At 39.8% G+C, this 27,319-nt stretch overlaps 1 protein-coding gene and 1 long non-coding RNA gene across 8 annotated transcripts in view; both read left to right on the top strand.

Annotated features, from left to right (window-relative positions):
- Positions 1–17,146, top strand: part of LOC129058727 (uncharacterized) — a 32,281-nt gene extending 15,135 nt beyond the window's left edge. Inside the window, exon 2 of the long non-coding RNA XR_008524054.2 lies at positions 1,373–17,146. This is a non-coding gene — a long non-coding RNA (uncharacterized LOC129058727). The remainder of the gene's footprint in view (positions 1–1,372) is intronic.
- FNDC3B (fibronectin type III domain containing 3B) overlaps positions 1–27,319 on the top strand; it is a 361,400-nt gene that overhangs the window by 108,531 nt on the left and 225,550 nt on the right.

A 27,319-nucleotide genomic window follows, 5' to 3' on the forward strand; every position in this document is an offset into this window, starting at 1 on the left:
TGTTTTTAAAACAATCTAAAAAATCTATTTCAAGCGTCAAATTACTGATTGCCAGTCTGATTATTATTAGTAATTACAGTTACAGCGCTGAGGAGTTTTCTCATAGTGTCTGAGTTCTACTCCTGTTCAGTGGTTGAGTTCATTGATCATTTTTCTACTCCTCATTGCACCTGTCATGCTGGTATCAGCAATTAACATTCCTCAGAAGCGAATAGAATGCCAGGCTCCATCTCAGATGTAACTCAAGAACAACAGGTGCATTTTACCTTTTCTTGGCTATACACAGGGTAGTTAGAAGGCAAGTAATTAACCATAGAACAGACTTTGAAGAAAATGAGGTTCTTTAGAATTTGAGCCAAAGTGCTGAAAAGTAGCTCTGGATAATGTATTTAGGAGACATAGGAAATGGCTCAACAGGAAGGGTGAAATAGCCTTACCAGTCTGGCCTCTCTAAATTTGTTTCAAGCCTGTTTCCCTTCACTGATACAAATCTTACTAACTCTGCGCCTTCCACAGACCCTTTGTTATGTGCAGCTGTTTTTGTTTGTTTTTATGAAATTCAGGTGAAAAGTCATTGGACTTGAATTTATACAGTAAAAATCAATTAATTAGATTCTTAAATTTTCTCTTCCACTTTAAATGAAGACATCTAACGGAACCTTCTGGCTCTGAGAAGAGGAAGAGGGTCCCCAGATACAGGTTTAAATTCCTTACCATTTAGTCTGGTTCCATTGATCAGGGGTTCAGTTTTCTCACCTTAAAATAAGAAAATTAGAACAGATAATTTCTAAAATTATTTTTACCACCCCTTTTCTCTTTCCTTTCTTTAATTCCTGTGGCATTCTCTGCAGTTTATATGTCCCTAATTTTTATGAAAATACTTAAAACTTTACTTAAATAGGTTCAAGTGTGGGCAGATTTCAAGAGCTTAATTATCTAGGATTTTCTACTTGAAAGTGAGATTTTAAATTATCATTGAGACCTTACTTTAGGTCCTACATAAATTTCTCTAAAATTTTATAAGCATATGTTACTCTTGACTAGTAACAACAGGAAAGAAAATTAATCCAGTGTGATTTTTCTTGTTTTAATAATTGCTACTTTAAAAAAGCTTGTGTATACCTTTTGTATGTTGGGTGTTTTTTCTTTTTTTTCTTTTTCTTTTTTTTTTTTTTTTTTGAGACAGAGTCTTGCTTTGTCACCCAGGCTGGAGTATAGTGGCATGATCTCAGCTCACTGCAACCTCTGCTTCCCAGGTTGAAGCGATTCTCCAGCCTCATCCTCTCGAATAGCTGGGACTTCAGGTGCCCGCCACCTTGCCCAGCTAATTTTTGTATTTTTAGTAGAGACAGGCTTTCGCCATATTGGCCAGGCTGGTCTCGAACTCCTGACCTTGTGATCCACCCATCTTGGCCTCCAAAAGTGCTGGGATTACAGGTGTAAGCCACCACGCCCAGCCATGTCGGGTGCTTTCTCTCACTGGTTGTTCATCTTGGCTGCATGTTTGAATAGCTAGAGATTTTTTAAAAATACTGATGCTCGGGCCTCACCTTCAGAGATTTAGATACAATTATTGGGTCCCAGAATATTTTTAAAGATAGTATTGTCATAAGTATTTAGTTCACGTTGCACTTCAAAAAAAATTGTGGATTTAACTTTTATGTCTAATATTTAAGGTTTTGAATTATTTGTGAATGAAAAAACTCTAAAACAGAGAAGTGGTACCTTCTCATTTTAGGTGTACTGCCTCAGCTAAAGGATGTGTGTGTGTCTTGACTCCCCATCCCCCATGCGTACACCTCTTATCGGCTGAGCTAGATGGGATGGCCTTTCTGCTTGTCTCTCATCTATGGGGCATTACACATAGTTGTCCTTTTCCAGTTGGTTTTTTAGGATTATTTGGTATCATTTTGTCAAACCTATGCCATTAGTTTTTAAATGCATCATTTTTTTTTTTTTTAATGTCTCTTCAAAAGAGAAAACACCACCGATTAAGTTGACTTCCTTTTTCAGGAAATGTGGAAATGTGAAAATGTGAAAAAGGTACTTGGAATCAGTGAAATACGCTTATAATTTTTTATTGAAAAAAAGTTTGTGGGTACATAGTAGGTGTATATATTTATGGGGTAGATGTTTTGATACAGGCATGCAATGTGAAATAAGCACATCATCGAGAATGGGGTGTCCATCCGCTCAAGCGTTTATCCTTCAAGTTTCAAATAATCCATAAAATACACTACTCTTTATTTTTCTCATCTAGATATTAAGTTTTTAAAAAATAACAAATCTACATAGGTTTTTTTTCTAAGTTTGTGTTTGCATAATCATTTTGTGTGTATGAAAAAATTGAGATAGCTTTCTATTCAGTCTCCTTAGTTGTAGAAATATGACTAATTTGTTTAAACATCATTGCTTCTAAATATGCCCTGGAGAACTTACATACAAGTCATAATCTTGTGATATTCTTTGTTAGTTTGTCTCATTATGCCGAAAGCCTTATTTATTTTTGTGTGTGTGCATATGTATGCATATTTGTGTGTACTCATACAGACACACACACTCTATATGTGTGTGTGTATTTGCCAGTGCTACCACTTTCGTGTGTTCTGCTTTGTCCAACCTTTTGGTAAAGTCTACACTTTGGGTTTTAAATAATTTTAAGGTTTCCATTGTTCACATGTTTGCTGTTGTAGCATTATCCTATTAAAAACTATATAACCCAGTTCAGCAATCTAAATGTGCTTCTAACTTTATATAGAAACTATTTAGCTTTCTTTGCTTACCACCTCCCTGACTCCACTCCCCACTTCCCCAACCCCTTTTTTTTTCCTATAGTGTTAACCAAGAGAGATATATTACCTTTGGATCTAGCCCATCTGCCTCTAGATACTTCACTTGCATAATAACTAATTTAAATTTATTCCAGATGTACAAGAAGTATTTGAGATTTGGTAGTTTTAATTTTGGAAATGCTTTTAAAGTGTTATCCTAGATTAGTAGGCGATTTTTCTTCCATGTAAATGTATATTTATTTATAACCTGCGGTAGCTAATTAAACTTGAAATACCCTAAGTCCTCATGTAATGTTGTGGATAGGTTCTTGGAAACTGTAAGTGAAACATATAACAGGTCCTTGAGTTGCGTTGCTTCCTTTGACGTGGATTTGTTACAGCATTGATGAGGGGAAAAACTGTTATGCATTATTTCACTCAAAGTTGCAGCTTCCAGGAACCTGTGGATGACATTATGTGAGGGCTTACTGTATTTCTCTGGTTTTCAGTAAGTTAAGAGGTAGCAGAATCTAATATTTTCATTCTCCCCATCAGTAGAGGAGCTGGTGATACCCACTTGTGGATACTCAGTCCCTGTCTGATCACCAGGTTTGATGAATTGGCCGCTCACTTTAGAGGGGCTGTCAGGCTTCTTCATGTTCACAAATGACTGGAAATAAAAAGGAATACCTTTTACATCACCAACTCTCTAAGTAGCTATATAACATTTCGGTTTGTTTTGGCTGCCAGTTCCTCTTCAGAAAAATCGCTGGTTTTGCAGCCATAGGTGGCCTCCTAGCTCTGTGTGGTGGTCTCCCTTTTCTGGCTCACTCTTCATGCCCATATTGCTGTAGATCCCTCTTAGAAGCCTCACCCCTCCACTCCCCACTCCTTTTGCATTTGGGTTTCTGTGTGTATGTATGGGGTACTTAACTCCTTCTAAGTAGTAGCGCAGTGCCTGGCAAAATTGTCAGATCAGGATCAGAATCAGACTGCCTTTGCTGTGTTTCCACGGGTGTGTTGCATTGCTTCCTGTCCGTTCTCCATCCATTGCCCATTCTCCGTACCCTTCATGTCCTCAACTACTCCCTGTCTTCACCTCCTGTTTCCTGTTTTTTCTCCTGTTTCTGCTACTCATATCCTCCATGGGAAGGGCTTTTTTTTTTTTTCTTCAAACCTGGTATTTTTGGAGAGAAGGTTTTGACATTGGGGCTGTCTTTTAAGAAGCCCTTCCCCTGATAGCAGAGGGGAACGTGCTCAACTTAGAAAGTTTCTGAGAAAAATCACACTTCTTCTTTTCACAGGACCCCTGTTTGAAATTTCCAGCAAATTAAATGCTTAGGAATCCCAGGTGCGTAGGAGCCCTGCTATTTCAGCTCTTTCCCCTTAATCATGTTGGTTTACGTGAGGATTGATTTTGGACTCACTGGGCCAGCTACATGAAATGTGGTATTGTCATTGTCTCTTTGCACAGAACAATTCATTTGCCGCTTGTCATGAATCCATCCTGTGAGGTATTATGATGACATCTGGCATGGCTTCTTTGTTTACTGTGTTTACTGAATGTGTTTAGAAGGAAAAAGGCCTGTAGTGACCACTTTTCTGTGTCGGCCCCTGGGTCAGGTTTTCCATCCTGACTCATGGGTGTCGGGACCGCTGAGATTGGTTGATGGGGTGTGCAGAATTTCCTCTGTCGGGCTTGGGAGCCAGAAAGCCACGAAGAAGTTTGATTTGGCTTGTGGCAGCCTTTTCCAAATGTGAATTTGGATACAGTACAGTAAGCCCTCTAAGAAAAGGAGAAGAAGAGAAAATAATAACTCCAGAGCTGGGACTATCTGGGGAACATTGAAAAACGAGGGAAGTCTCAAAGATAGTATTCTGTGTCTCCCCTAAGCTGGTGTCGCTGTGGTGCGCAGAGGCCAGCCTTTTTTTCCAAGCCGAGTGCTCCCTGCACTTGGGAGAAACCACAGAGGCGGCCTCTGTCCTGCATGTGCTGCACGCTGCCTTGCTCCAGACTGTCTTGAATGCGACCTGGCAGCCAGTGCTGTTTCCTGCTGACGTGGCCTCCCACAGCTGAGCAGAACAGAGCCACCTCAGTGTACTGAGGAAGGAGCAGGCTGGGGGCATGAATCACCAGCGGGATACGGAACAAATTAAGAGGGGAAAGCGCCTAACTATTCAGGTTTCCTGGTAGATATACTTAAAAGACACCTTTCTTATAGGAAGGAAGGAGGAGGAAGAAAAACAGGAGTGAAGAATGCCTCAAGAGTCAAACAGTGATTTCTTTGGCCCTAGGAAGGATTTCTTATCAGCAGGAGTTACCTTCTGGGGTAAGCCCCAGTCTGTCTCAGACATCTGAGAGGATGCTTTGAGGAGGCCAGACTGGCCTGCAGCCTTCACAGCCACACTGTTGCACAGGTTGGTGGCAATGTGAGCTCTTAGCCCTATCGTGCAGACAGGTGTAAAGAAACAAAAACCTAAACCAAAAGTCTAGAGTTTGTGTCTTGGTGGAAAAAGTTCCCTCAACTTGGTAGGAACTGGAGAAAAGGACTCTGAGAAACTGCTCAGGAGCAAATCCTGTGGCCTAGTTTTCCCTTCAATGCTGTCAGCTTCCCACTCGATGCTCAATATGCGCTTGTTTCAGCCACTACTGAATATTTTTTGAGTTTGCTTATTTGAAGGCATCCAGGACAGCTCCTTGTTACTGTCTTCTAATAGGCCCCCCAAAAGTCATAGTATCACAGAATTTTAGAGTGAGATGGGACTTGAATTGTAATCTGATCGAGACCGTTAATGGTTTCTTCTTCTTCTTTTTTTTTTTTTTTTTTTTTTTTTTTTTGAGACAGAGTCTTGCTCTGTTGCCAGGCTGGAGTTCAGTGTTGCGATCTTGGCGCACTGCAACCTCCACTTCCTGGGTTCATGCCATTCTCCTGCCTCAGCCTTCCGAGTAGCTGGGACTACAGGTGCGTGCCACCACGCCTGGCTAATTTTTGTATTTTTAGTAGAGACGGGGTTTCACTATGTTGGCCAGGATGGTCCTGACCTCGTGATCCGCCCTCCTCGGCCTCCCAAAGTGCTGGGATTACAGTCATGAGCCACCGTGCCCAGGCTATGGTTTCTTCTAAGAAGTGATCGTAGAATTTTGTCTTCAGTTACTCCCACCTGAAAGCCCACTGTACAAAACGTGCAGGTGGAGCTGACTGAGGGCAGAGAGGCCGGAGCCCAGCTGCTCATCTTTCTTTTCGTAGTGGCCCTGGAAACTCTTCCCTTGACCATTCCACACTCCTGCGTACTTAATTGAGAAACCGCTGATCAAATCTACTGCCTTAATTTTATAGGTGAGGGAATTTTACCTTTGGTAGGGTCACGGTGTTATTAGGTCATTATGATAACTTTCAAGGGAATAAAAGTTTTATAACTTTAATCTGTCTCCTGCTTTTGAGCCTTCGTGATCTCTCTGGGAGCTGCTGTAATGGCTTCCCACCCTGCGTGGGAACAAGTAGGGTGCTGGTGGGACAAGTCGGGGGCTGGTGATGTACTCTATGTGTTTGTAGGTCAGAGAGCTGGAAACCACAGAGAACAGCCCAGGTGGTTTCATTAGTCTAGGTGTGAGGTCACTGGGGGGCGGCAGTAGGATTGGAGATGGAGGGAAGCTTTGAAAGGAAAAGCCCTTAGCATTTTAAAGTATGGTTAAGTTTTTATGTTACAGAAACTGGATATGGAAAATTACCAAGAGAACTTAGTCAAAGATGATCCTCAAATACCCAGCCAAGGCCATAGGGAGAATGTGGAGACTGACTTAGATAGTGGAAAATCTTTCTCAGTTTTCTCTGTTTAAGCTTCAGTAAGTCCCTCTCATGGAGGATTCTTCTTTGGAGATAGCAAAGCAGTTTGATTCCCTGATTCTCTTTACAGCTGTGGCATCCCGATCTGATTGTTGGATGAGTTTTGGTATATGGTGTAACGCTTAGTTCCTGGTGTGTCATTTATCTACACAATTCACTTGCATTTGTTTTCTGGATTGTTCAGCCTAGATTATGGAACAGAACCAAGGCAGATTCAGGTTTATCATACTGACCTCATTCCTGGTTCAGCACTGACTTTCCTGCATAGCCTCAAGTCTAGTAGGTAGGTGGACTTGGAATTACAGATTTTGGAAATCATTTACATTGGCCACGTTTTCCAGTGTTTTCCTCTTTCCTGGAAGCCATTTTCTCCTGTTGCTCCCCTCTAACTCAGTCAACAGAAGCCTCTGCCCAGGGCAAACAATTTCGTAAGAAAAAAGAGCAAAATAGGAGTGAATGGAGAGGATGGGATATTAAATATGTAATAGATCTATTTACATTTTCAGTAAAGTCACTTGATTTCCTTTAAAGAGGCTCTGATTTTCTTGAACCATGCATTGGTGGAATTAGAAAGTTACCCACATCATTTATGGTATTTTGTGTTACTGTTGTAGGGCTGGATTTGTACTTGGTCAGGGACTAGAAGGGGAGAAACAGCCTTATCTGTTAATCCTGTTGCAGTAGCAGAAGAGCTGTATATGTAACTATATGCTTTTTTCCTCAACTCATACTGGAAAAAGAAAAAAAACTGCCCAGAGACTATTTTTCTAAATGTTTTTGGTAAATCTGTTCTTCAAATACAACTGTGAGTAGGAGGCCATGTCAGTGGGGGGTGATCATTCTTTTGTGTGATGGTAATGAGATAATTTCAGCATTACAGATTTTCAGGAGACTCTTTGTTTAAATGAAACTTCAGAGCCCTCACAAAGCCTCACAAGTCTCTTTGCCTCATTAAAAAAAGTTTTTATTAATCTCATATGTTTCGCCATCAATTGCATAAACAAATAAAATTGTTTTGAGCAATAGAACTAAGGCTGTCATTTATTTGGCATCCTGTTCTCTCTCCTCTTTCTCAAATATAATTTGACAAAATCTGGCTCTGAGTTGCTGTTGTTCCCACCATTAGCCATCGGCTCCAAGTGGCCGTTCACTCTGATCTTGGATGGAGGCAAGAGGAAGTGTTCAGATTGTGTGCAGGACGTAGCCAGGCAGGTTGCTGCCTGAAGGCTGGCAGCCACTTTCACATGGGCTGGCAGGGATCTGCAGCCAGCAAGCGATTGGCACAGGAATTTCCGTTACGTTGCAAGAAGGAACCAGGTAGGCCTGAGGGTGTCAAGTTGCTAGCCAAGATCTTGAACGTTTCTTTGTATGTATCCTTTGCTAATTGAACCTGGAAAACCTAACCATGAAAGGGATCTACAGAGAAAAGTGGCTAGTGCTGAGTTTTGAAGTTTTTTTTTTTTTTTTTTTTTTTCCCAGTGTCTGCTCTCTAAAGCAACCAGTATTTATTTGGTTAAAAAGCAGCTAATTAATCTGTTTGATCTTGATGTGGAAATGAACCATATCAAATTCCAGGTCAAATCACTTATCCTTGTAGAATGTTTTTTTAACCTTTTGAGGTGCGTTTCATCAGATTATGGACTATCAGAAGTTTACTTGTCCTCAGTATTCCGGTCTGCATGGTGACATGGCTATTGTTCTAATAATAATGCTTTTAAGTATAAACCTAATTTTGTCTACAAAAAGAAAAGTCACATTTATCAATGGACTGTGAAAAGTTGTAAGGGGACTGTGTAACTTAATTATACAAGCAGTGTCATATATGGCACTATTTTTGAAAAATACCTTGCCATCTGGTCCCATTTATCTGAGATGAAATCTGTTATTTTTCTTTTTCTCTTCTTAAGTTTCACTAAGCTGCCAGCAAATATTATTTTCCTTATTTTAAACATGAAGAAACAAAGGTCCAGATTGGCCAACTAACTTATCCACAGTAGTGGTAGAGCCAGAATATGAACTCAAGATGGTACAAAGCTCCTGGTATTTTTTTTTCAAACTTTTATTTTGAAATAATCATGAATTTTTAAGGAGTGGCAAAAAATGTGCAGGGAAGTTCCATGTATCTTTCACTTAGTTTTGCCTCATGGTAACATCTTGCATAACTATATTTTAATATAAAAATCAGGAATTGACATGAGTACAGTCCACGGAACTCATTCAGATTTGTAATAATCACTACCATAATTAAAATATGGAGTGGTTCTAGCACCAAAAGGCTCTTTTGTGTTAGCCCATTATAGCCACTCCCCTTTCTTCCTGCTATCCGTAACTCCTGGTGACCACCCATCTGTTCTCCATCTCTGAATTATTTCATAGTGTCATGTAAATGAAATCTCACAGGGTATAAGTTTTTGAGATTGGCTGTTTTCTCAGCCTAATTTCTTTGAGATCCATTTGTTTTGTGTATCAATAGCTTATTTCTTATGTTGCTGAGCAGGATTTCATCATATGCATGAATCAGTTTAACCTGTTGAAGGACATTTGATAGTTCTGGCTTTGCTTGAACATGACTTTTAGTTTTTTGGGATAAATGCCTTCTGAGGTCTGAATGTTTGTGTTCCCCCAGAATGCATAGGTTAAAACTTAACCTCCAACGTGATGGTATTAAGAGGTGGGGTCTTTGGGGGCTGATTATATCGTGAGGACTCAGCCCTTATTAATGGGATTAGTGCCATTATTAAAGAGACCAGAGGGACCTTGCTCACTCCTTCTACCATGTGCGGACACATGGAGGGGTGCCATCTATGAGGAACAGGCTTTCACCAGACATTGAATCTGCTGGTGCCTTGATCTTGGATTTCCCAGTCTCCAGAACCATGAGCAATACATTTCTATCATCTCTAAATTACCTCGTCTATGGTAGTCTTGTTACAGCAGCCTGAATGGACTAAGACAGTACCCAAGAGTACACTGCTATATCCTATTATTATAATTGAATGTTTAGTTTTATAAGAAACTGACAAAATTTTCCAGAGTGGTTGTACCATTTTATGTTTCTATCAGCCATGTACAAGTGATCTCAATTCTCTTCATCCTTGTCAGCATTTGGTCTGATATTTTTAATGGTCACTGTGGCCTTGATTTACATTTCTTCAATGGCTAGTAATCTTGAGCATCTTTCAATGTGCTTATTTGCCTTCTGTATCTCCTCTTTGATGAAATGTCTCTTTGTTTTTCACCCATTTTCTAATAGGATTGTTTGAATTTTTTTTAACTGCCGAGTTTTGAGAGTTCATTATATATTCTAGACACAAGGCCTTTTTTGAATACGTAGTTTGCAAATACTTTCTTGTCTTTCCCTCCTTTAACAGGTTCTTCTGCAGGGAAAAAGTTTTTCATTTTGATGACATCCAATTGGACAATTTTTCCTTTTATGCTTTTGGTGTGAAGTCTAAAGACCTTTGTCTACGCCCAGACTCCAAAGATTTTTTTCCTTTTTGTTTTCCCTACAAGTTTTATAGTTTTACATGGAAGTCTATGATTAATTGTGAGTAAATTTTTATATAATGTGTGAGGTTTAGGTTGAAAGGCTCTTCTTCTCTTTTTCCTCCTCCTTCCCTCCCCCCATCTTCCTCTCCCTCCTCCCTTATCTTCCTCTCCCACCTCCTCTATCAATGTCCAATTGCTGTAGCAATATTTTAGAAAAGACTGTTTTCCTCCCTTGCATCACTTTTCACCTCTGTTAAAAATCATCTGGGGCCGGATGGTGGCTCACACATGTAATCCCAGCATTTGGGAGACCAAGGCGGGCAGATCACAAGATCAGGAGTTCGAGACCAGCTTGACCAACATGGTGAAACCCCCTCTCTACTAAAAATGTAAAAATTAGCTGGCCGTGCTGGCGCATGCCTGTAATCCCAGCTACTCAGGAGGCTGAGGCAGGAGAATCGCTTGAACCTGGGAGGCGGAGGTTGCAGTGAGCCAGGATCATGCCATTGCATTCCAGCTTGGGCAACAAGAGCGAAACCCCATCTCCAAAAAGAAAATTATTTGGGTATATTGATGTGTGTCTGTTTCCAGGTCCTCTGTTCCTGGCTTGGTTGAACTGTGCGATCTCTGTATCCCTCCTCCCACACCACATTGTCTTGATTACTGTAGCTACATAGTAAGTCTTAACATTGCATCCTGGTACTCTCTAAAGTGAATTTTATCTGAGATATTTAGGTAAATAAGGACCCGAGAGAGATGCCAGCTCTCCGTAAACTAGTGCCTGTAACCAAGAGTTATTTAGGAGCTTTGGTTCATCTCCATCTTATTCTGAGAAAATCAGTAGGAAAACCACAAAGTAAATATTCAGAAAAGTGAATATGAGTTAAGTAATAATTTGGTTTGTAAGTCTAAAGTTCTGTACAGCTGTCTCTGAAGCCTGGATTGATAATGAAGTCTAGATCTTTGGGTTTGTTTGGGTTTGTTAGTAATAGCTATGAATGATCAAAAAAGCCATATGAGCAAAAGGTTTTGAGAAAAAAGTTAGGTTCTGGATTCATTTTAAAAAGTTAGCCACTCGTTTGTGTGTTTTAAGAAATCTCACCTGCTGTACTGAAGCCTTATATATGTTCCTTTATCTTAAGGATAACATAGATACTACACCATTTTAGACTTAGAGAGGCGGTAGAGGTCAATTCATTTAACCATCACATTTTACAGGTAGGAAAATCAGGACCCTTTTATAAATGGGCTGGCACATCTGCAGATTGTCCTGGGTCAGTGGGAAGGTGGGGGAGGCCGGCAGGGGTTGACCAGAATCAGCCTCACCAGTGGAGCAGCCTTCTTGCCTGGCTGTAAGCCTATTTTCACTCTTTTTCATCTGGCATGGTCCTGAAGCCAAGGGCAGCAGTGGGCATTACTACTACACAATACTACACACTATACAAAACTATGCCTCCTTCCAGCTCCCTGGAATAGGAACCTCTGTTCATAGACCTTTGCCTGGAATTAGACTGAAATAGGCTGTGCTCACTGGGCCTTGCCTGTTGTGGATTTTGGCTTCCCACTTACAGGGGCGGAGCTGCCTCTTGTGCCTCCCAGGGACTGACTTTGCATTTCCCTTGGCTCCCTCTCTGTGGCTTTGTTCCTCATTTTCATCACCAGCTTGCTACTAGGACTGGTCCCTGCTGTGGTTATGTTAACATCTTCTAGGGTTTACACCCCAACCCTAAGAAGTCGTGTGAAATCTTACAGAAGAGCTGCTAACAATCAAGGGCTTGAATACTGCTTTCCGAATTTCACTAATATTGGCCAGCCCCTTTTAGAGTTGCCCTGGAACAGAGAAATTTACAGCCAACTGTGAATCACAAATGTCAGTTTGGGCTAGGGGGCCATGATCCAATACTGGAGCAAGATTAATAGAATAATCTATATGTATTTTAAAGTATCCTCATCTATAAAGAATAGAATTAAACTTTTATTGTTATAATATTGACCTTTGGTTATTTTTATCAGGTTTTAAAAATAAAGATGCTGCATAATAGCAAATTATTACTAAACATTTATATTGGCCACAACTGTCATAAATCCAGAGTAATGGAAGGAATTCCTATTTTTGCCTTTGGATTTTATTTTATTTTTTTGTCCCGAATTTGCCGTTGAAAGAATTTTTGTGAACTTTCCAATGTGCATAGTATATATCAAGATACAATAAATTCAAAAGAAATAAAAGAAAAAAGAAACAGCATAAGATTACCAAAAAAGGAGGGAACCAGGAGTAATTTTGAATTTTACTTTTAGAAAGTTTGTTTTTTAATCTTATTTTTGTCAGTGACTATTCTTGGTATGTTATTTCTGTAATTTCTTAGTTGTGTTCATTATTAACTGTTATATAGAACTGTCATTAGAAGCAGGATTGAACCCCATTGGAAGTGTTTTAATTTCACATCTGAATTTGAGCAGGCTGTTGAATATTGGTGAGATGGAATGTGAACCGACTGATCGCTTTTCCAATCCTGTTATTTTCCAGTGTGGTTTGGAAAAAAATCTCTACATATGAAGTCAAGAAAGCACAATGAAGCCTTCTGGTTAATGAATTTAGTGAGTTTCAGATTTTCCTCTCATGGAGAGTCCTGGAAAATCACTTCAGAAAAGAGTGCTGTGGGTCACTTGTAGAAGAAACTGCTTTGCATGCATATATAATTTAGAGCATTCTAAAGGCTAACGTGGATTCTGGCCCAGCCTCTGATGAATAGAATCAAAACCTATTGATGACTGGACCAAGAATTGGAAACAAAGCCATTTGATACAGCTTTTAGGTTTATGACTAGTCAGTCAGATCTCTCTCAGCTGCAGAATGTAGAAGTTCACTGGACACATGCATGTATTTACCAAAGCCTGACAATGTCTGAGACTGTTGTGCCTTGACTGTGGCAGTGATCACCTGTAATGCAATTTTTCATAACAATTTTGTTGAGGTATAATTCACATACCATACAATTCACCTATTTAAGCATACAGTTCAGTGGTTTCTTATATTGTGCATCCATCACTACAGTCAGTTTTGGAGCATTTTCATCACCTACAAAACTCCATTCCCATTAGCAGTTACCCCTGATTCCCCTACATCCCCAGCACTAGGCCACCGGTAATGTACCTTCTATCTTTAGAGAGTTGCTTATTCTGTCTGGACATTTCAATGGAATCATATAGTATGTGATATTTTGTGATTGTCCTCTTAGGATAATTTTCTTTTTTTTTTTGGAGACAGAGTCTCTCTCTGTTACCCAGGCTGGAGGGCAGTGGTGTGATCTTGGCTCACTGCAACCTCCGCCTCCCAGATTCAAGCGATTTCTCCTTCCTCAGCCTCCCGAGTAGCTGGGACTACAGGCGTGCGCCACCATGCCCAGCCAGTTTCTATATTTTTAGTAGAGATGGGGCTTCATTGTGTTGGCCAGGCTGGTCTCAAATGCCTGACCTCAGGTGATCCACCCACTTTGGCCTCCCAAAGTGTTGGGATTATAGGCATGAGCCACTGCGCCCGGCCTCTTAGCATAATTTTTAAGGGTATTTGTAGCATATGTCAGTTCTTCATTTTTTTATTGCCAGATAATATTCCAGCATATGGATATATCACACTTTATTAATCCATTCATTAACTGATAAACATTTGGGTTGTTTCCCCTTTTTGGCTATTAATACTGTGGCTATGAGCATTTGCGTGCAAGTTTTTGGGTGAACATATATTTTTATTACTCTTGGGTATATACCTAGGGGTGGAATTGCCGGGCCTTATGGTAACTGTATTTAACCATTTGGGGGATGGCCAGACTGTTTCCAAAACAGCTGTACCACTTTATCTTCCCACCAGAAGTGTATGAGAGTTCCCGATTTCTTCACATTCTCGTCAACACTTATTACCTGTTTTTTTTTTTTTTTTGGTCTGTAATACAATGTTATGTGTTTTTTAATTCCTTTGCATTGTTGATGTTTTTCCTGCCAGAGATCAGCATTCACATACTTAAGGAAGTAGGGTATGGTTAGCCATGATATGGCTCTGAGCTGTAATGAAATTCTGTGCTAGGACCAGCTTGTTTATTTGTCTCTTACCTTGACTTCCGATCATAGCACTAACCAAACCACCATGATACCACAAAAATAATTATTTTAGAAGCTCAAATCTAATCTTTTAAATCTTGAGATGTGTCACACATACATAAGAATGCATAAAATATATGTATAAGGAATAATTATAGCTGGGCATGGTGGTTCATGCCTGTAATTCCATCGCTTTGGGAGGCTGAGGCAGGAAGATTGCTTGAGGCCAGGAGTTTGAGACCAGCCTGGGCAACAACTCTGTCTATACAAAATTTAAAAAAAAAAAAAATTAACTGGGCATGATGGTGCACACCTGTAGTCCTAGCTACTTGGGAGGCTGAGATGAGAGGATTACTTGAGCCTAGGAGTTTGAGGCTGCAGTGAGCTATGGTTGTGCCACTGCGCTCCAGCCTGGGCAACAGAGAAAGACTATATCTCTCATAAAAGGAAAAAAAAAAAAAGAATTATAAAGCAAATACCCATATAACCGACCCACGTCATAGAGTAGAAATTTACAGTTCTAACTAACAGTTAATAATGAACATGACTGAAAATATGTTAGTATTGTAAACATTAATAATCATTAACACATTAAATCACTTTTTGATAATTTTCCTTTTCTTTGTATCATTTTGTTTTCCTTTATAGTTTTACTGTATTTACAAACACACACGCATGCACGCACACACGCATCCAACCCCGCTACCCCAAAGCATGAGGTTGAAGTTGCCTGTTTTTGAACTTCACATAAATGGAACCATACTATATGTATTCTTCAGTGACTTCTTTTGCTTAACATTTCAAAGATATTGTGGGTTGCTGTTCGTTCATTCTTTTTTTCTTTTTTGCTACTGTGTAGTTTTCTAGCTTCTGTATTCTCCTGATGAACCTTTAGGTTGGTTCTGATATTTGGGTATTATGAGCAGGGCTGCTATGAATATTCTTGTGGATATTTCAGGTCTGTAAGAGTTTCTTCAAAATAGTTACCAAAGAGTAGAATTACTGCTTTCCCAGATAATGCCAGAGTCTTTTAAAAAATGTTGTAATGTTTTCTCCCACAGCATTACCAGCCTTTGGTACATTCAGACTTTTAGCAGTTTTGACAGTCTGTTGGTTGCTTCTGTAGCAGTATCTCATTGTGGTTTAAATTTAATCTCGCTTGAGTTTTATTATTACTTTTACATTTTCACCCAGTGCATTTGCAGTTATAGATTTTTTTATTTTCTCAAAGAAAAGTGGACATTGGGCTACCTGAAAATCACATATGGGCTAGTGAAAATTCATTGAGATAGTAGCATTCTTTAGGTTATTCTCACTGAGAACTTGATCACTTAGATGATGAGTACTGTCAGATTATTTTTGATCCTATGGTTTTATCTGGCCTTATACATTTTTGTATAATAAAATTTAAAATTTATGGAATTGCTTATTTAGTTTACCAACTTGATATGCTACAAGCAATAAGTCTGTAGTTTGCTAATATTGATTCTAAGCCCAATATATAAATTGCCATTTATTTATGGTGAATTAAGTATTTATCCCTAAGAGGAATTTACAACATCTAGTTCAAAGTATTCTCAATATTAGAAAGTAATACCTATATGTGTGTGTGCATGAGTGTGTCAGAGTGTACATGTGGGCGAAAGTGCTGAAAGATGTGGCATTTTTTTGCCAGAGAAAGAAGTTTACTGAGGAAAACTCAATATTCTAAAACTTAAAAAACCTTAATAGAAACGTAAAACAAATCTTGCTTAATTTAATGAGAACAAATAAGATTATTTAAGTATGAAGAAATGGGGTGAAAGCAGAATTTTATTTGTATGAGATTAAGAATTGACCAAATACTCAACATATGACTTCTATGAGAGCAAAGTTTCATAATATGTAGTGCATTCTCACTGGAGCTTTTGCTGTTTTGTTTGGTTGTTTGTTTTTTAACTTAAAAGAAATAACTACAAGTAATATATCGTCCTGTCAGGTGATTTGTGTACTGTGTTAGAAAGAAAAGGTAACAAATTACTGTGTTTACTTCCAGTTCCTGAATGTAGATGAATTTAAGTTTGTTATGGGGGGAAATATTTTCTGTCTCATTGCAAGTATTCTATTATGGTTTTCAGTTAGCAACACGTGCTCACCTTACTCTTAAGTATTATATATTTTTCAAGATATCTTAGGAATAGTTATGGTTTTATTTGTTTGTTTGGACACAGAGATTTACTCTGTGGCCCAGGCTGGAGTGCAGTGGCACGATCATGGCTCACTGCAGTTTCAACCTCCTGGGCTCAAGTAATCCTCCTGCCTCAGCCTCCGGAGTAGCTGGGACTACAGGCATGCGCCACCATAGCTGAGTTTTGTATCTTTTTTAGAGATGAGATTTCACCATGTTGCCCAGTCTGGTCTCAAACTCCTGACCTCAAGCGATCCTCCCACCTCAGCCTCCTAAAGTGCTAGGATTACAGGTGTGAGCTACCACATCTAGCCAGGAATATTTATGTTCTACCTGCTGTAAGAAAAGCCTACCCAGAAGTCAATTCTGTATGTCAATTAATTTTTTTGTTGGTGGAGAGGGAGTTGTTTCAAGGAAAAGTGAATTCAGCAGATTCTTTACTGACACTGGGAATCTAAATGGGACTGCTGAATAGCTTTCCATTTTTTTGTTTTGGTTGTGTAATTGAATATGTTTATACCAAAATATAGTTTATTGTTCCATGAATATATTTAATAATTGCAATATCATAAACTCACTCTAGATTGAATTTTCATACTGTAGATTGAACTTTCATACTGTACTATACAGAGAAGTGAGTTTTCGTTTTTAACTACATGAAATCTCAGTTCTAAGGTCAATACGTTTTTCTTCTGTTTCCCACAAGTAAGATCCCATTATATAAACCATCTCAGAAGATGTCCACATTAGAGAATAATGTTTACAAGTAGTTACCAAAATGAGAAACTGCCAGGCATTATTTACTTACATGACACGAATGTTCACTCTCTTGAATTTTCCTATAATATTCATAATAATTACATTAGATTCAGAAATTCAGGAATATTTTAACATATATATGTACTAAAAAATACCTTAGTTATCAGAAGGGAGTGTTTCATTTTGTTCTTTTAACAAATTGTTTCTTTTATTCTTTTGAGAATATTTGTTTCCTAGGTGAATGAGAGCTAATCTTTTATGCATGAAGGGCCTAAAGTGCTCTGATTTATATTAATAAATATATTGACAATTTAGGAAACATAGAATCCTTTAGACCTTTCCTACTAGAGAAGAAGAGTAGTCTTGTGCAAATTTGCTTTACATTGGTGAAAAAAGTCATCATTTCAAAGCCACTCATTTCATCGGAATTGGGAGGGCCACCATCTTATAGCTGTGCTTGTGAACCTTTGACTTTTCCCAGTATATATTGGACTGTTTTGATCACTGCTATATGCTTCTAGTTCCTCAATCAGTATCTGCCACAGAAGAGGCCCTCTACGTTTTTTGTTGAATTACTTAATGAAATGAATGAGTGATTATTCACCTTCACAGGATTGTGTGAGACCATATAAGGCGTGTAGAGCGGTTTGACCTCCCACCATTGAAATGCTCTTTACCATTACCATCCAAAGTGATTCACTTGAGAAATGTGTGTGCTCGTGTGCCAGTCTGCTTGTTCCAGCCTTGCTGGAATCTAAATCCACGAGAATCCTGTGTTCATTTTTCTCTAAAGAATAATTACGACCGTCTAAGGTAATAGCTAAAGAATCGAGACCTGTAAGAACTCTTAGCCAGGTACAGTGGCCTGTACCTGTAGTCCCAGCTACTCAGGAGGCTAAGGTGGGAGGATTGCTTGAACCCAGGAATTTGAGGCTGCAGTGCCTTATGATCGTGTCTGTGAATAGCCACTGCACTACAGCCTGGGCAACATAGGGAGACCTTGCCTCTGGAAAAACAAACAACTCTTGGTAGTCTCCTAATAACCTATTAAAAGAGTTCAGAATTTGGCAGGTGGGTGGGGGTGGGGGGTCCATTTATCTCTGTTCCTCTTCATACCTTTGCCAGAGAAGATGATTTTAAAAAAGAAAATATTGTTGTCATTTGCTTTTCTACGAAAGAAGCACATTTAGATAGTGAAGGAAAAGTGAAAAATGTTCTTTATGCCGTTTACATTGTCTCATTTAATTATCCCAGTAGCACTGCAAGGTTGGAATAGTGACCAGCCTATTTTATAGATAAGGAAACCAGAGCTCTTAAATATTGCGTTGTTTGTACCCTAGAATATACACTTAAGGGCCGGGTGCATTGGCTCACGCCTGTAATCCAAGCACTTTGGGAGGCTGAGGCGGGCGGATCACCTGAGGTCAGGAGTTTGAGACCAGCCTGGCCAACATGGCAAAACCCTGTCTCTATTAAAAATAAAGAAGTTAGCCGGGTATGTTGGCTCACACCTGTAGTCCCAGCTACTCGGGAGGCTGAGGCACGAGAATCGCTTGAACCCAGGAGGCAGAGGTTGCAGTGAGCCAAGATGGCACCACTGCACTCCAGCCTGGGCAATAAAATGAGACTGTCTCAAAAAGAATATAGACTCCAGGAGGGTTGCAGTTTCACTGGTTCTGCCTGGTTCACCCTTGTGTCTTCAGTATAAACCATGCTGCCCTGGCACGTGGGTATACTGGTTGGTTTTACTTTTGCCTAAGATAACATCGCTAGTTAATGGAATCTACTGAGATTTGCATGGAGTTTTTACGCCTTCCACAGCCTATGAGCTCTTTTCACTGCAGTACTTTTAAGTTTTCTAAGACCAGGGGTCCCCAAGCCCTGGGCCATGGATGGTACCTGTCTGTGGCGTGTTAGGAACCAGGCCACACAGCAGGAGGTGAGTGGCAGGCAAACGAGCATTACCACCTGAGCTCTGCCTCCTGTCAGATCAGCATTGGCATTAGACTCTCATAGGAGTACAATCCCTATTGTGAACTGCGCATGTGAGTGATCTAGGTTGCGTGCTCCTTATAAGAATCTAATGCCTGATAATCTGAGGTGGAACAATTTCATCCCAAAGCCCTGCCACCCCATCACGTCCATGGGACCAACTTTCTTCCACAAAACCTGTCCCTGGTGCCAAAAAGGTTGGGGACCACTGTTCTGAGATCATTTCGAGTTACACCTCTCTGAAAAAGTAGACATATTCCAGTGGCATTTACCTAGCAGCTGTGTTAATGCAATGATGTAGGTCTTTTCTCTATACAGAACATGCTGATGCTGATGACTGTATTCTTTGGCAGCTCATAGTATGAGCATATAATAAATCTTATGTATGCACTTTTTACCCTCATTTTTCAAATTGTTATATTTAGTCAGTGAAAGCAACTAGAAAAAAGTAAAACTGATACCAGCTGTTATACATATTGCGATATCCCAGCATGATTTGCTCCTGTAAGCCTGGTAGTCACATACAGCAGTCTGCCTTTCCTGCTCTCCTACTCATCTTATGAAAAGACTCTACCAGATTAGCCCTCTTTCTTTTCTTTTATTCTGATTCCTGCTATTTTGAAGTTGTGGGAACCAGAAGACTCTACCAGATTAGCCCTCTTTTCTTTTATTCTGATTCCTGCTATTTTGAAGTTGTGGGAACCAGAGAAGGAGTTCATATTTCTCTACCATTCTATGGCACCTTTGCCTTAGTAGGATGGAGTAGAACTGAGCTGACATGTCAGTGGTGTGCTGGTGATAGCTTCTATCACATGCGAGAACTGATGGTTAAATTTTCAGACATTCTATGAGCGGTTGTTAAACATAGTCACTGTTAAATGTTAAAATATACAAGCTTACAAGTTAAATTTTATTTAATAACTGATAATATATACTCATCACTTCCTGTTACTTCAAGTGTTGCTATATATCTATGCTTTTAAAGTTTCTATCATGTCTGTGTGATGGAAATACTGTGCTGCTGTGTATCTTTTTCTTTTACTTTTTTTTTTTTTTTTTAAGATGGAGTCTCTATCATCTAGCCTGGAGTGCAGTGGTGCGATCTCGGCTCCCTGCAACCTCCGCTTCCCGGGTTCAAGTGATTCTCCTGCCTCAGCCTCCCAAGTAGCTGAGACTACAGGCGCCCGCCACCACTCCGGCTAATTTTTGTATTTTTACTAGAGACGGGGTTTCACCATGTTGGCCAGGCTGATCTTGAACACCTGACCTCAGATGATCTGCCGGCCTCAGCCTCCCAAAGTGCTGGGATGACAGGCATGAGCCACAGTGCCCGTCCTGTGTATCTTTTTCTAATTCTGCATTCAGTGATGTTGTGTTGTTGGGTTGAAATTGGCCATGGTGGGAATTTTTATACCAAGGAAACTGGTAAACATTAGAATCCAGGTCTCTGTCCCCCACTTTGTTTTTCCTGGTAGAGCTGGTTGATAAATATTTACCATGACATGCCCACTGGGATACCTAGAAATAGGGAGGTGATTGAATACTGCCATCTTTTGTGTTATTGGGTTATCTCTATATTTAACCATAGTGAGAGGAAGAAAGAGCTAGGAGATAGGGAGACAACAGTGAGGAAGAATTGAGGCACAAAGGAAGGCCGTAATATAGAAGTAAATTGAACTCTCATAATGTTTATGGTGAAACTACCGATTTATAAGATAATAGTTGGTGTTTTGGGTTATTTTTAGCAAGTTTTAATTAGATAGAGCTTTATAAACCAGTGATTACCCAACACCTGTCTCTTAGCTAAAAGCCTTTTATAATAATCATTTAGCCTTTTGTGTGTAAATGTTATTGCATATAAGCAGTTCTAGAATAATTTCATAAAGTTTTAGAGTTTAGGGAGGCAGAGTGGCTTCTGAGTTAAAACTTTTGATCTTTCACTCATTTTTAGTCACCTGGGGGTAGTCTGTGTGTCTGTATAATGAATAATGGAGCATTTCATAACTTAGTCCCACTTGTAGATACTTTTACATGGGCCTCACTGTTTTTTTTTTTTTTTTTTTTGAGATGGAGTCTCGCTCTGTCGCCCAGGCTGGAGTGCAGTGGCATGATCTTGGCTCACTGCAACCTCTGCCTCCCAGGTTTACGCCATTCTCCTGCCTCAGCCTCCTGAGTAGCTGGGACTACAGGCGCCCGCCACCACACCCGGCTAATTTTTTTGTATTTTTAGTAGAGACGGGGTTTCATTGTGTTAGCCAGGATGGTCTCGATCTCCTGACCTCGTGATCCACCCGCCTCGGCCTCCCAAGGTGCTGGGATTACAGGCGTGAGCCACTGTGCCCGGCCCGGCCTCACTGTTTTAAGAGCTAAGCTAGATTGCTCAAGTGTTTTCCCCCTCCTACTTTGACATAAAAGTTTTGTCTGTGTCAGACATTCGTATTTTCAGCCACACCCCAGAGTGCATCACTGATGTTTGAGGTTCTTCACCAGCAAGCCCACGTCAGCACTCAGTCATTTCTGTCCAAAAGGTGCTTTGAACCCTTGGAAGATGTGGAATGCCATGTTGACCTCGATGCCACCAGGGGCATACTTGAGCCCACCAGAGGAGCAAGTGAAGGGGTTGCCTAAGCAGGGCTCTGGAATGTCCTGCAGCCTTCTGCAGAATGATCTTTGCTGAGTGAGGCCTGCCTGTAGGAGCTAACTGATATGTTTGGTAGTGGAGGCATTGCACAGTGTAGTCAGTAACAAGATACTAAGATAAATGCAGGGGTTAAATGCTTCCTAGAGTGATGTTTTTTAAGCTGGCTAGTTTTGTTTATTGCAGGAATTAGGTAACTTTGTTGGAGAGCAACCTTGAAGAGCAGTGGAGATGAGTCAGACTTCCTGGCTACTTAGCCAGTATCAAGTAATTAAAAACCACTCCATGGATGGGGCCACGCAGGCAGAAAAACCTTCTTACAGGGCCTGACTTTATGATACCCACACTTTTCAAAGAGTGGGCTGCATTGAGTTGGTCTCATTGGGAAGCATGTCACCTACGAGTGAGTGATAAAAGCTGCACAGGTGCCTAGCAGGTTGCTCTGTTCCACTCACTTCCACTGGATGAGTTACTTTATTCCCCATTCCAAAAGCTGACTGTTCCTATTCCCGTTTAAATGGCACTTTATAAAAATTCTCATGTGTCTTTACATTTTATGCTTGCCACAAAGAAGGAAATTCATTGCTTGATTAAACTTAAGATAGGATTTTTTTAAACTAAGGGAACCTAAAAGCCACTCTTGACTCCAACATATCAATTTAAGCCACTGCAGCTGCGGTTTCTGTCCCGTCCCCTGCTGTTTTACACAGAACTGGCTTCATACTGAGGTTTGCCATTTACCTGTCTTCTAGTGGAACTCCTAACATTCCAATCTATTTTTTTTGTTTGTTTAAATTTCGTTATCTATGTTATTTAAAAGGTATATTAAAAATGCAAGCAAAGTTCTTTTCTTCCTCCCCTCTAGCTTTTATTGAAAATATAAATGTAAGCCCAGAGGGGAAAATTATTTCCTAATTCTGTAAAGATTCCTGCAACATTTTCCTTCCAAGGAACTGGCAGTACCTCCTCTGTTACTCTTAGTTGAATATAGAATATTTGGGATTGTGGACAGATCATATGTTTGTTTCTCTCCTTCCCCCGTGTTCCCCTTTGCCCAAGTCAACAAGCCATGGTTGCCAGGAGGCTCTTCTTGGGCCAAAGCAGATACCAGGACTTCACCTTGCTGTGACAGTGGTTGGGGACCAGGAAGATGAGCAAGAATGAATTTGTAAGCAACTGAGTTTGCAAGCAATGTATTGAATGCAAATGAATTATTTCGTACATCCCTGTAGTTGTCCCCAGTCTCCATTCCAGTAGGATCCCTGGAACTGATTGGGAGAGAAGAAAAAGAGATACCTGATTGGTACCCCTCCTACCTGTTCCAGTAGCCAGGTGGGTTTGGCAGAGAATATGAAAGAGGCAAGCTACAAGTGGATTGAGACTGTGGGGAATATTATAAAGAAATAAGGTTGTATATTGTTTCGACTCCTTTTGCGTGGTTGTCTTCTCCAAGCTGCCTAGATAAGTCAGCAGAAGGGCTCAGATGAAACATGTTTTGTAAATGTAACTTTCAGGTAATGAAACAGTACCTTCCCATTATTGAGCTCTTTTTTTTTTTTTAAATAGCTAGTTCTGAGTTGAAACCAAGACAATAGATATTCATTATGCAAACCTTTGAGCCACCTTTATGGTATTACTGTCTTAGTATTGCTCTAATGTTAAATGTCTTCTCTGTTTACTGTAAGATAAAACCTTTGCGTTCAGTCGTCAGGAAATAAAGGGACTCCTTGGAGAACTTTGTCAGGGGCTGCATGAAGATACGTGGCTGAGACCTATATACAAAGGCCTTCTGTGCAGAGTCTACGTGGCCCTACAAAAGTGGTAAGCTGAGCTGAGAGGGGAAGCCTGCAGAAATGGAAAGTGGAGGTTCCTGTGTCCATTATTTCAAACTGGAGTTGCTCCTTTGTTTAGAAAACAAAGCAACATGCCAGACAAGTACATAAACATTTCATGTAATTATATTAAGATAGGCTTGGAAAGTGCTGATGGAGACTTTAAAAACACCTGGTTCAAAAGCATGTATTTATCTTCTCTGAAATTAACTGGTGTTTTATGTCATTTACAGTCTAGTGTGCACACTTCTTATTTAGCAGAAAATCCCACTTCATTTTCGTTTTTTCCTTGTTGTAGATGTGGCACATATTACTACTGGAAACTTCGATGCCCAGTATTTTTTTTTCTATTCTTTTTATTAAAGAATGAGGTATCTTTTTAAAACTCTCTTTGCACACTGGCATGAACAGGGAACACAGTATTGGTGGAGATGGGGTTGGGGGAGGTTTAGAGGGAGGAATTGCATTCTTTTGGCATTCTTGAGAGGAAAACAGCTGTATTAACTTTTTTTTTTTTGGAAAGTGCAGAGGCATCTCCCCTGACTCTCAGAATTCCAGTTCTTTACAGCTGAGCACAAACAGCATGGCATATTATTTATGCCTGGAGTCAGCATGCATGAATGTTGCTGTTCTGATTATTAGCCAAGAGAAAACAGCTGTATACATTACTAATGAAAGGACTTGGAAATGAAAAAAAAAAATCCAATAGTGGGGTTTTCCCCTATAAACACCAGATGTGTACAGGGCTTTACCCCATGTCTGCCCTGTACTTTAGCACCACTGTCCTGGGACGTAAATGGAAGGCAGCGTGAGAGGTGGAAGTATGGTGAAAGTAGATATGTTTGTAGCAAAATAGGTATGCTGTGGTTGACTAGAGACATTTTAAGGTTTATTATTTTAAGAGAGCAGTTGTGCCTAGCCATCATTCCATTCCTCCTCCTTCGCCTCTCATAAAAAGAAAATATTGTGTGCTCTGCTATCAGCATTCAGACACCCAAACACCGAAATCATTTAGCAGCTCTTACTGCTGTCAGTAAGCAGATGATGGCGTAAGGGGTTTAGAATTTGATATGTGTTTTCTAAAGCATCTCTCAAAATAGGCATTGTCTATTTCTTGTTTGTTGCCCATGGGAAATTTTTTGTCAAGTGTACCTGTACCTAACCCATGACTAAAACTTACCTAGATCTCAATTTCTACATTTAAAAAGAAGAAAAAGGGACCAAGTAAGGAACAGCTAAGTAAAGAATATCTAAGATTAAAAGTAGGAATAGCTACAATTACCTAGATTTCAATTTCTGGGTTATTTTTAGTGTGACAAAGTAAAGAGTGTCCAAAATTACAAATCTGAGGGCTAATTCAAAGATTTTTTTTTGTTGTCGTTGTTCCTGGGGGAATATGTTTCCTGGGGGAAGGAGCATATCTGACTGGTCCCAGGGAAGAAATGAAGTAGAACTGGTATTAAAGAGATATCTTTCTATGGGAATCCAGCAAAAATACTGGGTTCCAAGAACTTGCCTGGGGAATTCCCAGATTCTTTAAAAATGTTACATGTGAAATAGCTTAATATAAATATATAGGTCTGGACATACTGGTTGATGTTTCAGTGCCTATTTTTATATGCATTTATATCGCTCAGGTCATCTGTTTTCCACTTGTTCTATTAAGTCATGGTTTTGCAAATGGTCACAATTTAAATATAAGGGACCAATTTCATCCATGTCCCTACAAAGGACATGAACTCATCATTCTCAGTAAACTATCGCAAGGACAAAAAACCAAACACCACATGTTCTCACTCATAGATGGGAATTGAACAATGAGAACACATGGACACAGGAAGGGGAACATCACACTCTGGGGACTGTTGTTGGGTGGGGGGAGGGGGGAGGGATAGCATTAGGAGATATACCTAATGCTAAATGACAGGTTAATGGGTGCAGCACACCAGCATGGCACATGTATACATATGTAACTAACCTGCACATTGTGCACATGTACCCTAAAACTTAAAGTATAATAATAATAAAGAAAAAAATAAAAGTACCCAGAAGACATTTCAAAAAAAAAAAAAACTGAAGCAAAAAAAAAAATAATAATAAATAAATAAATAAATAAATAAATAAATATAAGGGACCTATTTCTCTTCTTTCTTTCATATTCTTCAACATTTCCTCAATGAAAGAAGAATAAGGAAAGTTTAGGAGTGAGTTGCTTAGGGTGTATTCTACTCTGAGGATTTCAGTTTTACTATAGCTGTATTTAATCTTATATTAATTGGGCACATATTAATTTAGTGCCTGTATAATGTTGGCACTGAAATGGTTCTTTAGTGTGTTGTGAGAAAATTTCATTGAAGTCATTTATAGAAAACTATTTTTCTCAAGGGAATTTCCCTTTCCCCTTTTCAGAAGTCAGAGGAAAAAAAAACTGGAATTAGAGTATAGAGTTAGAGATAAAGCGAAACGATGGCAGAATATGCTGAGACATTTGCTCAGGGGTTAAAAGACAGGGAGTTTATAGAATTCCCTTTTCTGCTTGTCATAAGGTTATCTGTTCCTTCTTTTGGACATATCTCTAGAGGTGTTCCCAAGCTTTGTATCACAGATTCTTTTATCGTGGGGGTCCTAAACTTTAACCATTTAAAAATAAAAACCAAGGGTTACCAAACACCTTAATAGAGACTTCTCTATGAAGTTACAAGAAGTAAACAACCATATGGAAGAATTTGATGTGTTCTTTGAAGTCACTGCTTGTAAGAGAAGACTTAACGTGTAATTTTTGAGTTACTGTATGACTCATGTTGGAAATGTTTAAAGCCTTCTGTAGGCCTGGTGTGGTGGCTCACGCCTGTAATCCCAGCACTTTGGGAGGCCGAGGCGGGAGGATCACTTGCACTTGGGAGTTTGAGACCAGTCTGGGCAACATAATGAGACTTTGTCTCTACAAAAAAATTAATTAATTAATTAATTAAAAATAAAAAAAATAAGCCAGGCATAGTGGTGGATACCTGTAGTCCCAGCTACTCAGGAGGCTGAGGTGGGAGGATCTCTTGAGCCTGGGATGTCAAGGCTGTTGGAGTTGTGATTGTGGCACTGGAGTTGTGTGTTGCCTGGGCAACAGAGCAAGACCCTGTCTGGGGGAGGGGGTGAGGCACGGGGTGGGAAGCCTCCCAATGTCCTAGGAATAGAAGGCTTTTGCTGTTGCAGGAGTACTGAAATGGAATAGTAGGAGCTGCCAGTGAAACTCATTCAGTGTTGATATAGCATGTTTCAGGAATGTGTTATTTACGGGGAAAACTCTCGAGTTCATCAGCGAACTGAGAATCCATTCATGGGTGCAGAAAAAGATGCCCATTGCGGGAAATGTGTGTACTCTGTGGCACCTCCTCAGGCAGGAGGAATGTGGTGGGGGCTGTGAAGACTGTGCCACTTTCACACCTCTGCATGCAGAATGACTCTCATTCTCTTTTACCAAAGAGCGAATTCATTATTGAACCTGTTAGGATCCAAGGCATTCAAGCATATTTGGGGAATACTACTCTTGTTCTCTAGAGAGACAGGTCTAAATGATTAAGTTTCCAAATACTGAGCTTATTCCAGAAATAATTTGGTTTCTGCATGCTTTGTTTTCTACAGCATGGTGAGACTGCCACTTAGTTAGACTGGGTCTTGTGAATTGAAGCCTGTTTACAAGAAGTCTGACATACACACTATTATTTTTAGCCTGAACA

The sequence above is a fragment of the Pongo abelii genome, chromosome 2 (assembly GCF_028885655.2).
Source record: "Pongo abelii isolate AG06213 chromosome 2, NHGRI_mPonAbe1-v2.0_pri, whole genome shotgun sequence".
Lineage (NCBI taxonomy): Eukaryota > Metazoa > Chordata > Mammalia > Primates > Hominidae > Pongo > Pongo abelii.